Source organism: Mixophyes fleayi, chromosome 2 (genome assembly GCF_038048845.1).
Source record: "Mixophyes fleayi isolate aMixFle1 chromosome 2, aMixFle1.hap1, whole genome shotgun sequence".
NCBI classification, from domain to species: domain Eukaryota; kingdom Metazoa; phylum Chordata; class Amphibia; order Anura; family Limnodynastidae; genus Mixophyes; species Mixophyes fleayi.
In genome coordinates, this window is record NC_134403.1 from 115,546,942 (window position 1) to 115,566,322 (window position 19,381).

Here is a 19,381-nt window from a genome sequence, read left to right on the forward strand (position 1 = left end):
GCCAGCAGCCAACCAGCAGAAATAAATTGGCTGACATGATTCTGCTTGAAGACACAGCAGTTATAAAGGATAATCTAGCATTAGGAAAAACTCTTATTCTTTATTGTTGTGCAATCCTTGGTCCACTGTTTCCTGATAAATATTTTTTTCCTGTAAATAAAGCAAGAATATAGATCTGTTATACATAGAAATGTTCACCTTAAAACAGTTCACTTGAAGACTTATTGACTTCAGAAATGAGTTACTGAAAGGCCATACCAGGCAGATCAACATTTTCCAATGGTTTTCAAGTGTGGTATTCTCTGAGTGAAGGAAGTAAAGTTACACAAGCAGCTGCAGACACAGCAGATATTCTTTCAATGGTTTGCATTTGTACATTAAAGCTTATCAATTATTTCTAGCTGCTTGTCATCTTCTGATAATAGAGGCCTGGTCAAGAATAATAATTACCACTTCACCTTTTAGCTCTGATTCAGCCACTATTCCTGGTGCAGTATTACCCAAAGCATCTCCTCTCTCCCTGTACACAGGACCAAAAGTGCAGGCACATCATTTATTGATAAGACAAAAAGAATGTAATGAAATTATCAATGTTCTTGAATTAATTATGAACATGATTAAGAAAGCTAAAATCTCAGGAGCCAGGATCTCATTACCCATTCAGTCTTAGGGATTGCTTTCATTCAGCAAGGCAAAAAGGCTTTGAGCAGCCCCACAATTGCTACTCTCTCATTTATTTGTACTGGTCTGAGGGTCTGCTTGTTTTCTTTTTGTTCTTATTCTGAAATATTTTATCAGTTTTACTGTGTAACTTGGTGTTTTTTTACGCTTGTACGGTGCAAGGAAGAGCCCATGGGGCCTAGCAGTACACATGTCTACAAGCTGCCAAGCTCCTTCTCTCTGTGTACTTTCCTGAATCCTATCTACTGGACTTTCACAATGTACTTCAAAGGTAAGGCTGAGGATGTAGCGAAAACTTCTTTCAGATTTATGTCTTCAGCTGCTCGAGTGCTGTCTCCCTGGCACCTGGTTAACAGGGTTAATGACATCATTATCACTCTGAGGATAAAGTGAATATGAAGTCTGCTGTACCGAACATGACCCTCTTTGTTTCTTTATGGGGATTTCTCAGACAATTGCTGAACATTTAAATTATTACAGTGATGAATTTCAGCAGACATTTAATTACATTACTTACTTGTAGAAATGTTGCTATGTTAAAATCTATTTGGTGTGTGCCGATATGGACTGCTAATGTTTTTTTTTTTTTTAATTATTACTATTATTTTATTTTGCATATGCTTTTATTTTATATCCTCCCCCTTGACTCCGCTGGGAATGTTGCACATGGGGGTTCCTAAATTTCTGCTATGTTGCATGATTATTTGCATAAAACAGTGTCTTTCATTATGTTTTCAGGGCCTTACTAAATTACTTTTTTAATATCTGGTCAAAGATGAATGTTTATGGTACGTCGTGCTAATAATGAAAAAATTCATTATGATTCCTAGCCAGCCTGTTTTACTTAACCGAGCCAGTTCATAGGGACCTGCGAAGCTGTGGCATACAGTGATTCAGTAATGATGTTCATGTCGCATGAATATTCTACACAAATTCTAAACAGGTTCTGATTTTTGCTGTAGAACTACAGAGCTGATTTATAGGGATTCATGTAAACGGCGTATACATCTGTGCAAGAATGCATTACTATCATTCTGACTGATACTACAAACAAACAAAATGCTAAATTATCTGTATTCTAGTGCTAAACATGCAGTTATCTGCTGTTAGGTATACATGAATATATCAGTAGGGAAATGGTCTCTGAAGAAAACATTTTAATATGCTAAGCCCCTGGGACAGTTCTGCTCATGTACCCCCACTCAGTTCATTGCAAGGTGTTCCCAGTTCAGGATAAAATGTGACTGTGTGGCAATAGCAGTACTAATTGCTTCTTTCCACTTACATTTATCTGGATTTACATATGGGCCTACAAGGACTGTAAAAAATGACTGTGGGCATGGCTCTTTGGAGACAGCAACATTGGCTGGGCTCTCCATTATATATTTATATTTATATATATATATATATATATATATATATATACATATATATATATATATCTATATCTATCTATCTATATATATATATATATCTATATATATATATATATATATATATATACATAAATACACATATATATATATATATATATATATATATATATATATATAATTTCTCTGCATAACTTATGGTTAGCTATGTATTAAAACATTTCTAGGATCAAATTAATGTAAAATATGATTTCAAGCTTGTAAAAATGTAAACCCACTGGGAAACATTTAGGTCCTGTCATGTCATCACTTTGACGCAATTAGTATGTACTTCTTTTACCACAGTTACGGGGAGACTTGGTATTAAACTGCAACACATATCATGTGAGGTTATAACTGAACATTCTTACAATATCCTCCACCATACATAAGAATGATGTTATGAAGAAGTTCTATATCTCGTACACATTACTTCTTTCACTTTTTTCAGCAGCATATTCATCTTGAAATAATTCAAGCATTTTTTTACCATATCCTTATAAAACAGGTCATAATGATGTTCAATGCAAAAAGTGACTTAAAATACATAGTATTAAACTATGTGAAAGTAAACAAAATGTACATGATTAAACTTTAGCTGGTTAACCATATACATTTATTTGTAGGGGGGGTTTTGTCGTCTTCTAGGATGATAACATTTCATCATGCAATAGGTTGAATAGTTAAACACAAAAAATAATAAATTAACCCTATATAAGCTATTTTTTAAACAGATTGAAATGTCATTGTGTGGCGCACGTCCATGTTTCTAAACTAACGAATTTCACTTTGCAATCTGGCTGGAGAATATTATTATGCTGGAATGTAGGGTTTGCACATTGATCAGTTCAACACTATTTATAGGCTGGATCTGCTATCCGCTTTTGCGCATGTTTTGAGTAAACAGTTTGTTGATAGTCATGTTTGTTCTAGCTAAATTTGCTGTGTAGCATTATATCAGATGTCTTTAGAACTGTGGTGTAACACTAAATTAAACATTACAATACCCATAGAACTACACAATCTGATTAATAATACATAAATATTGCCTCCATGGACCTAATGAGGATCAATCATATACAGTATTGTATCTATGAATTGTAACATATGCCTTTGTACCATGCCAGCAGGAACGTGTGTATTGTACAAAGTTATTTCTCATAAAATATAATTACTCCTACTTTGTCCTACAAATCTATCCATGCTTTTAATGATGTTCCCATAACTACAGGCTAATGTAACATATTATAAAGGAAGGTATACTAAATATAGCAGACTCTTATTGTATAAAAAAATACTCAAGAATGGTCTAGGTAATAAGTGAAGATTTCATCGAAATACTGAATAATTAAAATGTCATGTAGTATTTTATTTCACAATGACAACTGTGTTCTATTTACTTATTGTATGCATATTTGTGGAGATATACAATTAAAGATATGTATATGTACATTATCTTCATTTATTTAAATAGAGCTTCACAATAGCACTGCACAACTTAAGAATACATATTAAATCACGTATAAATATATACTGAAACAAACAGCAAAGACGGTTCTGCCTTTGTGTCGTATATAATGTGAAGTATGTGGATAATCTAAAATTAGCCAGACAGGCATGGATGACGTCAGATATAGTAAATTCAGAGAACACTGTCAGGGTGATTTTTACATTCACAGGAGACCCACAGTAGGGACAATTAAGGCAGTTTGTAATGAGCATTTTTAGGCCGGATTAATGGTTTTCTATTTGTTCTAAAAGCCCTTAGACACTGCATTTGCCCAGTGGTCCCTTAATAAATGGATACATGCATACAATTTTCTGTATTGCTAAATAAATGTTTGTGTGAGATCTGTACGCTGTGCAGTAATGACAATAAACTGGCAGATATTTCTGTGCTTGCATAGTTGCAATCAAGGACAGAAAAGGATTTCAAGAAGTGTTCGGAAAGGGTTAAATAAAATTAGCCACTTTAGATTGATTGAAATCAGTAATGGATATTCTCATAAAGCTTCTGTTACTAGATATTACACAGCTATCTCTGTCCAATGACAGCACAGCTATGAGAAGTGCTTACCACAGAGGATGTTCCTAAAGGACAGATATGGTTTCCTGGACCTCAGGGAGTATAAAGCCATACTGCTGGATCAGGAACTTTTACTAACAGCAAGTAAATTCAGGCCTTATCAAGTTACAGCACTCATGTTTTATTATTCTCATTAGAGATTTAAGGACTAATTCTAGTTGTTAGCGCTTAACAGTTTAATGTTTTCCATGGATAAGAATTAAGATTCTTCTGGGGGATTATTTTATTTTCTAAAGCTTGCAAAATATACTGCGCTAATATACTCAGACATAATTGATTACTCATTTAATATTATTTTAGACTCAAATAGTAAAACATTTAACCATAGCTTAAATATTTTAAACTGAATCATTATAATGTAATGGAAAGGTTTAATTATGTGACATTTCGGGTTTCATGTTCTGAAAAATTGTTTTGCTGAATGTACAGTTGGGTTATTTCTTTATTTTCTGTACATCAATTTATCAAAGAGTGTTTGTTTTCTGTTTTAATCATATCTATATTTACATGTGTGTTAGACTAATAAAAGTTGTTACTTGCAGTATATTATTATTATTACTATTTTTACCACAGATGAAAAACCAGATAGAAGGAAATTGTAGTAGTATCTGAGGCGGGAGATGACGAGAGACTAAGGGCTAGATTTAGTAAACTGCGGTTTTGAAAAAGTGGAGATTTTGCCTATGGCAACCAATCAGATTCTAACTTTCATTTATTTAGTACATTCTACAACATGACAGCTAGAATCTGATTGGTTGCTATAGACAACATCTCCACTTTTTCAAACCCGCAGTTTAGTAAATATACCCCTAAGAGTTTTAGCTGCATCTAGTGTAAGAAACGGGTGTTTTCTAGCAATAATTTGAAGATGGGGGCAACGGGACTGAGAAAGAGACTGGATGTGAAGAGTAAATGTAAAATGTCTGTGCATCCAGTGGCTGTATAATGTACAACAAAATTTTAATTACATGGTATCAGAAACTAACGCGCAACATTAGTCAATAGTCTTCAAAAGTCATCAATAACTATTCTTAGCTGCCAAGATTTAGTGCACATTCCCTGTACTGTACATCCTGATATATTGCAAAAGTCTCATACAGTTTTTATCTCTATACCGATATTTATATTTCTTTGAAGAAGGAGTAGCTCAGTGGTTAAGCATACTGATTCTATAACAATAAGAACCATGTTGGATCTGCCAGTTCAAATCCTAGTGTCAGCTCTTTGTGACCTTGGACAAAATATTTAGTGTCCCAGGCACCAAGAACTACTGTAGATTGTAAACCTGATTGGACAGAGAAACTTTGTAAAAAAAATGTTATGTAAAGCAATGTGTGAAATGTATATGCACTACGCATAGAATAATAAATAATAAAGTTGAATAACTAACAAAGAAAAGTACATACAATAAATAATTCTGACCAATAGTAATATAAAATATAGAGAAATTACACAGGGCAGCTTAAATTGAGGCATATAAACCATTGCTTCAGACTATTGTATGTACAATACAACACAATTACTACACAGTCTCTTCTAGAACTTGTATTAAGTGCAGTGAATTTACAATATGGCATTTATCTGAAATACTAGAAGTAACTAATGCCAAACACAAGTGCCACTGCAGAATAAAAAAATGTCTGTTTTACAGAACATCTGCCTTCCGAGCATGGATAGTATACAAGAGTCATTGACATTTGCTGTTTGCTCTAGTCCTTCTGCACATGTTGAAATATTAAGTTTCATCTATATTAGTTAACATCTTGGTGCTAAGAACCATAACAGAGCTCTATTTCCAATTTATTTTTGGCATATAGGCCACTCCAGTGGTATATCTGTGCGTAGTTAAGGAAAGTTACATAAAACATTAGTATTCTGCACTTCTAAAAACATGATCCTAATTACAAAGCAGAAAAACACAGAGTTTACTCAATTATATGATAGAGTTTAAAGCTCCCCAATATAGAAAATAAATTTATTATGAAGAGGTCCCAAAAGAAATCTTGGAATGCTTGCATGTAGCTGTACTGTGCCCAAAATGCTGTTCAATAGGCTTTCCAAGGCACCCAGGTAACAGCTGGTGCAGGCCATGTGCCAGACTTGACAGCCCATATGCTCTCTTTAGTGCTGTAATTATCTCTCCACAAAACTCTGATAACCCTGTCTACTGGGTCCAGTTTCACTAGGTTGAATTGACTCTGTGGCTTAGTTAGTAAGTTCCTCTGGCATTGGAAGAACTTCATCAAGAGTTAGAATATTGTGTCAGGATTCAAAAACCAATATGCCTGCTAGTTCCAGGACAGGTGTCTGATTAACCCTGGGACAGCAGAGAATTTAACTCCTGAAATTAGGTTTAACAATTTGAACAGTTTCCAGACTCTAACATAGCGAGTTCCACTGTGGTATTGGTGCATTAAAACAAATACTTGTTATAAAGAAACATCTACAGGTATGTAAACTTTAAAAAGAATTTGCCCAAATTACACAGATAAATTAACAAGTAGTTTACTTACTGTATATCTATATTTGCTTCTCTGGTCAACTTGTAGTTGAAGTAAAAGCTAGTTATTGGCATTGGATTAAGTAGAGGTACTAGGCGATCGTCACAATTCCTCCATCCCATACATCTCCAGTTTTATTTATATACTTCCATTTTTTTTTCAAATGTTTTACTTTAATTTAACACTTTACTTTTTGATTTATTACTTTTTTTGTAACCAATGGATGGATACATTTAAAAGTCACAGTAGACTTCAATATGTCTCCCTACTGGGGAGATCTGATTTACATCCCCGTACTTCTGTCTGAACCTTCCTCCTCATAGGGGTTGTGTCAAGGACTTAACAAAAGCAGACAGCTTATAATATTGAAATGCTCAGCACATATGCACTATATACACTATATAAGTACGTATCACAGCAGCCATACTGGCTCCTGGCCCTAACACTGAACTCCCAGCCTGTTATATAAAACGTTCCTCCTAGAGCCCATTGTAGTCTCCTCCTTTTTGACCAAGTAGGTATACACCTGGCTTAAATGAAAAATATAATCTATTAGTAGGATTTATATTCACTTTATTTTCTATAGATGTTCACTAAAATATGTGGGTATGAGTTATTGTGCACCGTTACCCTTATTATTGTTATATATTTTTGACATGGCACTTCTATACTGCTTGTTCTGCCAGGATTCAAATTTATAATGTCCATTTAATCTATTATGTAGTGTGGAAGGTTATCAATGTACCATTATCATATACATGTTTGATACAGTCTAATGCTGTCAACAGATTGCAAGTCATATGTGAGCAGAGTAATAATATTAAATGTACATTCTACCATCTTAATTCAATTATTTTAATATTGAAAATTATGGTAATAGTTTTAAGATTACATTTTACAATATTGTCGATAAAACCGTATTCACTACCTATATCACTATATATACAATGAGAAATATGTTGGAACATTCACCCCTCTCAGACAAGCACCCAGAACCATGAAAAGGCCTATTAGCTGGGACTTTCTAATAGACTGCTAGATCCACATATGTTTTTATATATGTTCATATATCCATCATACCCTCCTTCCTTATTAGGAGGGGGATAATTCTTACAATGAAACACGCACATGGTTATTGACAACTTGGCAGACTTGCAGAACTGCACAACTTGGATTGGTTGATTCAAACACAAGGAGAGGGACAGTGATGTCACAGCAGCTGAACTGTGGGTAACAGTTTTTGTTAACTTTGCTGCATTGGAATGTCAGGGTAAGACTGAGCAAATTATTTTTCCTTTATATCTGTAAATTTCAATGATGAGGTTTAGTGGGCATTTAATTGAGAGGTTTAGAATTGGACCATTTCCTAATGCAAGTCAGTTTATTGATTCTCAACTGGAAAACATTGGTGTCAGGTCAGCACTGACATAACTTCTATAACCAAATGTCCTGCAGCACGCAGATTTACAGCCAAGGGACACATGCTGCACTTCCAAATTGCTACTGGTACTAGATAGAGATTATTGATTGCCATGAAAGTCGCTGCTACCTTAAACTTTTTTTGCCTGCATTTATGTTGTGTAAACAATTTGGTAACTACTCAGGAAAGGCACAGCTAATTTTAAGGTGTTATGCATATAAAAGTGAGTGTATATTAATAATGTTGGGTCAGAAAGTACATTTTTTATAGGCAAAATTGCAAGCTATATTTTATTCATTCATCCCCTTCATATTCAGTTGTGCTGCTAAGGTTCATGGACTAGACCCCACAACCAAACTGAAATCTTTTATAGTCATGTGCATACAAAGGTTCTAATTTAGAGTCTGATGTAAAATCCATTCCAGGCGCATCCTGCACATTTCCACTGATGGGGCATGCGCAGTAAGCAACAGTTCCCTGCAGTTCCGTCTGCTTTTCAGACGCAGTGTACACTCGCGACAGTTTGCATCTCAGTACGAGGGAAAGGGCGGAACACGGAGAAATGTAGGCTTGACCATGAATAATGTAGATATTGTGGATGTCTACCCACAAAAACTACCATAGTCGGATCAAGACGCAGGCGGAACGCACGTCAAAAAAGGCAGAAAAAGTGCACAGGAATTAGGTGGCGCAAGTTGTTAGCTAGCTGTAGAGCTGGTCGCAGCTTGGTAGGGTATTACGAGTGGGACGCAACTGGGGTTGCATGCCACTCGTAATACCCTACCAAACTGCAGCATGCTCCCACTCCTGCTCTGTCATGTACGTCTTAGACGCGTATTGCGTCCGACTCTAAATGAGGCCCAACTAGAGTAAATATATTTACAAGGACATTAATAAAAATAGAAAGTTCTGTTCTGTTTAATTCTGGCTTTGCTGGTGTTGGAGATGCACAATAGCTTAATTACAACAAATCGATTGATATACATCAATAAAAAAATAATGATAATAAAATACACTTTAAAAATTGACCTGATCACTGGGGTTTGTACCTCTGGTATCAGTGCTTAGCAACTCCTGAGCATATTCTATATAACTATATTGTTAAATTATAAATAGGTTCTCAGCACCTATAAATCTTATAATGGTAAATAAAATATATATTAATTTGAAAACACCCTTTAAGCCAATAATAAGTGTATATGTGGCAAATGTGAATTACTTGTTCATATTAATCAATTGGATATGACTTTTCTGGATTTCTGCCAAGAAAAGTGATGATTCCCACGAAATGCATAAAGTGGACAGCATTGTGTAGGCAGAGCCTTATTGGGCTGGTTATGAGATACTCTTGACCAGTGCTGGAGAGTATCTGTCCATGGCACATATAAGAAACTACTGTAAAGATAATATAAATTGGCAAGAGCAGCTTTTCAGTGAAGTGCATTTCCTTCACAGCCTATTGTACTGGTTTTATGTGTCACTGAATAAAAGAGAAGATATATATGGGAAGACTCCTCTGACACTATTGAGAATAGTGAAGTTCCAAAATACTATAATTGTAACCTTGAACCATATTTTGCTATTTGAGTATTTAAGTGGATTATTTTATGTAGATCAATAAGAATTGAGGTGCGTTCATGTTCAGCCTGTAGTGGATTAATATAGACTAGTAACTCAGTTCTTTATTACATGTTCCTTATGGAGTTAAATGGCTGAGAATGTATATATATATATATATGTATACAAGTTAATCCGTGCATGATGCTCATGCATTCTAGTCAAATCAAGCTACTTAAGGTCTTAAAAAGGTTTTTGTCATGCATTTGGGCCTAGCCCAGGCCTCCTCAGGGGAAGAGCGTTACTTCCCGACGCAAGCGCCCTTTTTAATGTGTGTTCATGAGGTAAAATTACCTCACGAAAATGAGTTTGAGCCCTCAACTCGTAAATTTAGCCTTTACTACCCCTCCCATGGGGGGAAGGGGGGATGATGGAAGTTAACTGACTTCACTTTTCTAATTTTTTTGTCAAATAATGTCAGTATACCAAATTTCAGGTCAATTGGATGAGCTCTTTCTGAGAAAATAGTTTTTTCCACACACACACACACACACACTAACACACGCCGCTAGGCTTTTACTTTTATATATTAGATAATGCTAAGAATTTAGTAGGTCAGTGTATAACTCCACCCAGCAGGTGGCGCTGCAGCTTGTTGTTTTTTTTTTTCACACACAGACTAACACACGCCGCTAGGCTTTTATATTATAGATATATAATGAGTTTTTACTATATTTTTCCTTCCTTTATCATCACCAAGAAAATAGGTATGTATATTGTGTAAAGTTGTATTGTTGGGCAGATTATAAAACTTTCACACTACTACTCCCACACTTGCTTTACTCTTGATGAACTTTGTCAGCGCTGACGACCACATAAAAGCTTATTATGTTCTGGTACATGTTGAATGTATAACACTGTTTGATTCGTTTTTAATTGTTTTCTTTTGTTTTTAGACTGGTTTGGTGATTTGGTGAATTCTACCTTGTTGCAACTGATACATTGATATTACATAGGTGTGACAGATTACAAAACAGTATTACACTATACACAGACATCACAATGGGCCTGATTAAGGTTCGGACGCATAGTATGGGCGGAGTGAAAAAGGATGTTAGCGAGCACAGGCAGGTTGCATCAGTTACAGTAAGGGGGGGATAGTAGGTGTAAATACAGAGCTTGGATTGGTTGATTCATACATACACAGGTTGTTGACCAGTGATGTGTCAGCAACTAAAATGCCTGGGAATCAACTTTTTGACTTGCATCAAATACACTACAATGAGGACATGTCCTAGAGATGTGGGAAATTTTCTGCTGTCTGTAGTGGAGTCGGAGGAAATAATGAAAAACAATGGAGGGAATTCAATTAGCTGCGAGGTGGAATAGTCCGTGGAGACACATTGCCTCAGAGTTTTTTCTCAAATCTCTCTCACAGAGATGCAAACAGAAAAGGAGCAGAGTTTCTTTACCGCTTTGGCCAGAAACATGTGCAGCCGGACACCAAGGCGATGTCTGGTGGCACCTTGCGGCTAATTAATTCTACATCAATGTATTTGATGTATGTATTTTAAATGTAATGTATTTTAACTTAGCTGCTATAAAAGTTCAGGGTAACAATGTATTACCATGTCATGGTTCATATCTGGAAATTTCAATTTTGGTGTATAATGGTCCTTTATATAGCACAGGTTTGAGAGGCCTAGGACTAGACCTTGTTGCAACATTTTCTGATCAAAGACAGTTCATTGATTCTCAACTGGAAATCATTGGCTGTCGCTCAACACTGACATGTCTGCAGTAAAAGTGCAAGGATAAGGAGATATAAATAACCGGGCAGGGGGAGCCCGCATCATGGTGACAGGGCGGGGATAAGGAGATATAAATAACTGGGCAGGGGGAGCCTGCATCACGGTGACAGTGGAGGGATAAGGAGATATAAATAACCGGACAGGGGGAGCCTTCATCACGGTGACAGTGGAGGGATAAGGAGATATAAATAACCGGGCAGGGGGAGCCTGCATCACAGTAACAGTGCAGGGATAAGGATATATAAATAACCGGGCAGTGGGAGCCTGCATCACGGTGATAGTGCAGGAATAAGGAAATATAATTAACCGGGCAGTGGGTGCCTGCATCACAGTGACAGGGTAGGGAGTGAAAAAGAATGTAACAGGCACAGGGAGGCTGCACCAGTCATAAAAAGAGGGGTAAGATCTCTTAGTAAGTGGCCACAGGGTGGCATCAGCTTGGGTATGGGATAGTAGGACATAAGTGGGGCAAGTAATTGGCCACAAGGATACAGGCATAATTGGACTGCAGGTCAATGGAGGAGGGTGTAACTGACAAAGGAAAGCAGCAGCGGTTAAGCTGTGGGGGACTATAGTTGTAAGTCAGTGGGAGGTTAATCAGTGTCATAGTGTAGGGGACAGGGAAAGGAATATGGGGTCAAAGTATGCAGACAGAGGCAGGTAGGAGCAGTGGAAGTGTGGGGGACAGGGGATGTAAGCACACCCAAAAAGCAGCCAGAGACAGAAAAAGTAAAAATGCAGTGGAGTGGGAAAGCAAATAGGCAGGGGCAGGCTGGGCTGGGGGCATCTCCCCCCAGGCCGTTCCCATAGTGCGCTACCTTGGCCTAGGCTACTGGGCCATCTGCATTTTTTTTCCTTTAAAATGTTCCTAAAAGGCTGCTGAGTCAAGTCTTGCCCCTCAGGCTAAAACTTTCCAGCCCCCCCCCCCCCCTGCAAGTAGGGACACTTGGGGAGGCAGCAGTGGTGAAAGTGCAGGGACAGAAGAAAGCAACATGGAGGCAGTGGCGGAGCAAAGGAGTCCTCCTGTGTGTGTGGCATGTGTATGATTGCTTTTATGTGTCTGTACGTGTGACTGTGGCTGTAACTGCAGTGTGTGTTTTAAATCAATGTACCTTACTATTAGTGGTGAATTTCCAAGTCTGACAATAGGTGTGGCAGCCCTGTCTGTTGTACATGGTAAATTCCAGGACAGTGTAATTTATAGACCTGTTAATATTATCCATCCTGAAGCTAAAGTATATTTATGGATTAACCAACAACAGTTGAAACCTGAATAAATGTATTAATACCAATGATACAGTGTAATCCAACAATGTCTTAAAAGTACACCTGCAATTCACAGCAAACACCACAGAAAGTTTGTTTCATTAAATGTTTCTTCTTTATCAGTCTAATTACAATTTCCCATACTTGATAATGATAACAATGGGTGAAAGAAAATGAAATAGAAAAAAACTTGTATACAATTTACCAAATCTTTCTTTTCAGTGTAATGAGCATGCATAAATTTATAATTTAGTATCATACATAAAGAAGCAGGCAATCTGTGGTTATCTGAATGTTTTAGATGCTTTATTTTGCTTATATTTCATAATAAAAGTCTATTACTTGAAAAGCACTGGACCTTGGTTTTCAATATGGAAAAACTAAGCACATTTATTTTGTACAAATTCAGCGATTTATCCTCCTTGAGCATAAATGTGAGGTGAAGATTTACATTCCATTTTTTCTTAGAACTACCTATTGTTGTGGCTGCAGATGTACATTGTGGAAAGAGTAATATCATCACTACCATCAAGTCCTGCCTAGTATTACTAGAAGGAATTCATCAATTCCAGCTTAATAATCTTCCTCAAAAATTTTGCTTAGTCATGTCTTAAATTAATCATGAGAGTGATGGGACATTAGGACTGTCAGTATTATTTGTGCCACTAAGTCATTTACAATATGCAAGATATACCTGTGTTCAGAGCTCTTCATCGTACACAAATGCACCTAATTGCCTACCTCTATATTGCTATGAGCAGGCCCCCATAATGGTTTTTGGAACCAACCCCATCAGTCTGTGCCTATATTTACATGTCCAACTGGAAATATGATTGGTGGAAATAGTATAAATACAAATAAATAAAATTCTGTTAGGGCGCTCCACTAAGATATGTTGATTGCGAGTCCCGACAATCGTGCAGAGGAAACGGTAGTGAGGATCTGTTGCTGTTGATATTATATTGGCATGTACTTTGAATGCTTATGTTACTCTGTCTTTTGGTACGGGTCTTGTATAACATCTTTTGATATAGTGTGGAGATTAAAACTTTTTATCTTGGTAACACACTAGATGTCCTTTCTTTTTTTCATTGTCATTTATATGTACATATGGGATACATTTTGGAGTGAGGACCAATAGGCTGTATTGAAGAATGATCTGGACATTATTCTGAGGATGCCTTTATACCTCTTGTGTTGAGTAAGCATACATCCACAAGGGGTTTCCTTCTGTTTGGATCACTAGGTTCATTCTCATAAATAATGGGGATTTATGGTGGAAGATTGAGGACAATATCCCGCATGGTGGTGGAAGTCACTGTGAATTAGTCACTGTGAATTAGGACTCTTCCTTTGCTATATTACACTATGTTATGTTTTTCTGTTTTACTGGACCCATGAGTCCTCTTTAGGGTTGTTGGTATATATCCAGTAATACCCATTGAAGAACACACTGCGTTGTGATCTGCTGCCTGTGTGCTGAAAAGGAAGCGCTACTGTATGTATGAATCTTTTTGGAAATAGTATAAATATCACTGCAATGTCTGACCTACTACCGCTTTAGAATCAGCCCTTTCATTTGTTACAACTTTTTACTGCTTGTTTTATCCTAATTTATACCTTAAATTAATCATGAGCGTGAGGGGACACCGGGACGTGACACTTTTATTGTCACTATAGTACATTTCCTTTACATTTGTAGAAGTACAACTAAAATGCATATTCCCATATAAAGTGTTCCTTGTGCAAAAAGGTTTCAATAACATGAGTCCTGGTTTCCACCCACTTTGAGGCCAAGAAGTGAGTCTTTTTGTGGGAAGGAAAAGACTTTGTGGCCCCAGCTAAATAGGGACCACCCCATAAATGTGCCCTCTACACCTCTTGAATCTTGTTTAAATATCTTGTCCTGCAAAATAAAATCTAGTATAATACCAGATGCGCAAGCCTACCTTTTATTTAGCAAGGACAATCCTGATCCACCTCCCTCAGACGCCATGCTCTTCTTCCCGTATAAATGGGTGCATTAAAACAAAAATAGGCAAACACCACAAAATGCACCATAGGCCTGCAATTTTGCACGTTTGTCTTTTCTATGGAGATGCCAATGGTGTATACAAATATTAATACATACAATACTAGTATCTTATTGTTAACTGGACCAAAGAGCGGAGTCTTGGGCAGTGGGAAGGCCACCTTTTGGATCTCCCCCATCCCAACCTGTAGGGGTGTGACAACATGTACAGCCTGTATGGGGTGTGACTACATGTGCAGCCTGCAGGGGTGGGACTACATGAGCAGCCTGTAGGGGTGTGACTACATATGCAGCCTGTTGGGGTGTGACTACATGTGCAGCCTGTAGGGGTGGGACTACACCTACAGCATGTAGGGGTGTGACTATATGAGCAGCCTGTAGGGGTGTGACTATATGTGCAGCCTGTAGGGGTGGGACTATATGTGCAGCCTGTCGGGGTGCGACTACATGTGCAGCCTGTAGAGGTGTGACTACATGTGCAGCCTGTAGGGGTGTGACTACATGTGCAGCCTGTAGGGGTGTGACTACATGTGCAGCCTGTATGGGGTGTGACTACATGTGCAGCCTGCAGGGTTGGGACTACATGTGCAGCCTGTAGGGGTGTGACTACATGTGCAGCCTAGGTGGGGGTGTGACTGCTCATACTTAGGAAGCAATTGGTCTTCTCAGACACTTTACCCCACTCATTATCCAGCTCAGCAGGGGCTGTGGATGGGCTGCCCCGCCATGATCTCCACCAGCAGCCCCACAAAAGAGACCTGGGTCTGGATATTTTGCACACACCACTCCTATTAACATATACTATTAAATACTATAAAAAAAAAAAAAGTATTTCTAGTTCCAAGAACAACTTTGAGACAATACACAGACTCTTACAAGATTCTGTATGACATGAAGGACTAGTGTTCTTGCATCTTGAAAAACAGCATGGTTAATAGCATACATTTAACAAGCAACTGCTTAGATAAAAACCATAATTGTCACCATATGAACTGAGAGAAGAAGTACAGTGCATTAGTTGACATTGTTGCATTCTTGTTTTCCTGCTTCACAGTATTATTTCAGAGTGCAGGAGGTGATGTTGTATTCCTCAGTGTGTTGTTCAAAGTCAGGAGCAGCAATATTTAGCACATGCTTGGACAGTTGCATTTGAAATCCATGTCTCCCCTCTCTAGTGTTTTGATGTGCCTTTAGGGGATGGTTGGCTGTTTGTAGTTTGTTTTCTTTTGTTTAAGGTTTCAGCTACTGCATTGACTAATGATTATACAGCAGTAAACTCTCCTCCCTGTTAAATTCAGAGGTAATGCCTCAAAAGCATTTTTCCCTTGTGTGTCATAAAACAATAAAAGAAGTAGACAGCCCCCTTTGAGGGAAGATAATCCTTTGTTTAAAGAGAAGAAAGGGCCTGTAGCTGATCCCTGCATTTTGAATTCAAATGGAGAATTAATCTAATTAAAACATATATACAAAATAATGTAACGTTATATCAGTTTTGTAAATATTCGTTTAGAATGTTTAGTTGGGGAGAATTTCTGCTGTTGAAAAATAAGTAAATACCAGGATGTGGAATTTGTTAAGTGACTATTTTGTTTTTTTTACAATTCTGACAATAAATTTGAGGTGTGCTGAGCCCTGGAATATTTTTTCCCTATTTTATTTGCTGATATTCTTAATCATGTTTCAGTTGCTTTGTAGCTAGACTATAAAGGGTTATTTAGGTGTGATTTAAAAAAACAACCCTTTTTCACATGTGTATAAAAGTATACAGCTGATCTGAAAATTCATTCATTCATGATTTCCAGTGATAAAAATTTTCTCTGTTAAAAATGAAAATAAATTTGAAATATTAGCAAGTTTTAGAATTCAGTTAAGTTTTTTATGTATTTTTTTTAATTTTGTTCAGCAGACTTCAATCAGTTTAATCAAGTTTGATTTGAGGAGCTCTAACTAGCAGCATAAATGTGCATTTACCAACCAGACCTATAAGTGAACATTTCAGCAAAATATATTTTGTTGATATTTTAAAAATTCCTCATGTAATAGTCTTGTTTTCCTGATTTATTAATGTTGTTTTATATGTTTTTATTTAATTTACTTTTTTTTTTATTTATTTGAACTTTTATTTGTTTTTTTTTCCGTATTATATTATCGGTTTGTAAATTGTTGCAATATCTACTTGCTTTGCATTGATTTGATTCAACCCAGTAAGTTGCCAAAGTGTAAATTTAGAAGAGGCTGTATGAAAAATGTAATGGGAATGTAAGTGAATGGAATGTGATAGTTTTACAATAAAGGCAGGAGGAAAAGTGGTGGTAGGGCATACCACCATATACACACCCACTTCGACCACTGATTCAACCAGTAAAAAAATAGCATTTAAAAAAGACCTGGTAAACTATAAGACAAGCATGACTGAAAATGCTAAAATTTGATTTGAAAATGAAGGGTATTAGGAATTAACATGTCACTTGTTGTAAATCCTGGACATTGTAGAACCAATTGTCCAACAAATTATGTATCTGGGTGTATTTTTCTATATATAATGTTGGAGTTGTATTATTTGGGTGAAGGTAACCATGGAAATAATATGTTTGTCCTGTATCTTTGGTGGTCCTCCTGATAATTTGCATTTCAAATAGAGTACTTTATTCCAATGTACTAGAAAAAATATAATAAGTTTGAGTAGATTATTTAGATAAAATATATCCACCAACATGTGTTTAATGATACAATTTTTGTGTGTGGGTTCAGTTGTGTAATATTGCATATTGTAAGTTTAGGGTTTGTCTACATAGCATACGACAGACTTAGACAACCTACAGGTCTCTAGCTAATTGGAGCTTCATGTCGTAGTGGAGAATAGTATGCTGGTACTTATAGTTCCGCAACAGTTGCATAACCAAAATTTGCTTACATTTGGCTTGCACTGTTAGTGGGTAGTTGTGCCTGTAGCTTGGAGTAATAAGGAATTATGTATGTAGCTGAGTGTGTATATCTGTGTAGGGACTAATGTAGCTCTGCTCAGGAAAATGTAGCTCTGCTCAGTTAGAGGATTCCGGGGGAAGGGGGTTACATTTATATAGGCAGCTAATAAATTCTGCTCCTGGATACGCTCATTACATCACCATACGCATTTACACTTTCCCTCTTATGACATGCCTACCTTGGTTCTTTAAACCTAATTTACTGTAGCACACAGATTTCTATATATAATATATCCTGTATCAATTCATTATAAATTCATAATTACAACACAGATATATATGTATGAAATAGAATCCTTACTTGTACAATAATGTAAAAATATAATTTCAATAACATAATCTTACACTTGGTTCATATAATAGGTGACATTCTGTGTGTAGGTAAAATATCTTATTAATTTCTTGTTAACTATGTATGTGTGTGTACGAGTATGTGTTTATGTGTATGTATCTCAGACCATTCCCATGTTAGCTGCATTATCTCGATTTTAATCCTAATTGCACTATACATATATATATATATATATATATATATATATATATATATATATATACCGTCATGGCCAAAAGTTTTGAGAATGACACAAGTATTAGTTTTTACAAAGTTTGCTGTTTCAGTGTTTTTAGACCTTTTTGTCAGATGTTGCTGTATACTGAAGTAAAATGACAAGCATTTCATAAGTGTCAAAGGCTTTTATTGAGAATTACATTAAGTTTATGCAAAGAGTCAATATTTGCAGTGTTGACCCTTCTTTTTGAAGACCTCTGCAATTCACCCTGGCTTGCTGTCAATTAACTTCTGGGCCACTACTGACTGATGGTGGCCCATTCTTGCCTAATCAATACTTTGAGTTTTCAGAATGTGTTTGTTTGTCACCCACCTCTTGAGGATTGACCACAAGTTGTCAATGGGATTAAGGTCTGGGGAGTTTCCTGCCCATGGACTCAAAATTTCAATGTTTTGATCCCTGAGCCACTTAGTTATCACTTAGTTATCACTTTTGCCTTATGGCAAGGTGCTCCATCATGCTGGAAAAGGCGTTGTTCATCACCAAATCTTGGGAGAAGTTGCTCTTGGAGGATGTTTCGGTACCATTCTTTATTCATGGCTGTGCTCTTAGGCAAAATTGTGAGTGAGCCCACTCCCTTGGCTGAGAAGCAACCTCACACATGAGTGGTCTCAGGATGCTTTACTCTTGGCATGACACAGGACTGATGGTAGCGCTCACCTTCGGACAATCATTTTTCCAGATGCCCCAAACAATCTGAAAGGGGATTCATCAGAGAAAGAGACTTTACCCCAGTCCTCAGCAGTCCAATCCCTGTACTTTTTGCAGAATATCAGTCTGTCCCTGATATTTTTCCTGGAGAGTAGTGTCTTTTTTGCTGGCCTTCTTGACACCAATCAGCATGACAGAATGATCTCCAGCCTTGTCCTCACCAACACTCTTACCTGTATTAACAAGAGAATCACTTCTTGACACCAGGCCATCCTCCAAATGTCTTCGCCTCCCTGTGTGTGCAGATGCACTCACACACACCTGCTGCCGTCCCTGAGCTAGCTCTGCACTGGTGGTGCCAAGATCCCGTAGCTGAATCATCTTTAGGAGACGGTCCTGGCGCTTGCTGGA

General features: G+C 37.0%; 1 long non-coding RNA gene across 2 annotated transcripts in view; it reads left to right on the forward strand.

The window, feature by feature from the left end:
• Positions 1–650: 650 nt before the first annotated feature.
• LOC142140204 (uncharacterized) overlaps positions 651–19,381 on the forward strand; it is a 272,251-nt gene continuing 253,520 nt past the window's right edge. For both annotated transcript variants that reach the window (XR_012688332.1, XR_012688333.1), the window contains exon 1: positions 651–952. This is a non-coding gene — a long non-coding RNA (uncharacterized LOC142140204). The remainder of the gene's footprint in view (positions 953–19,381) is intronic.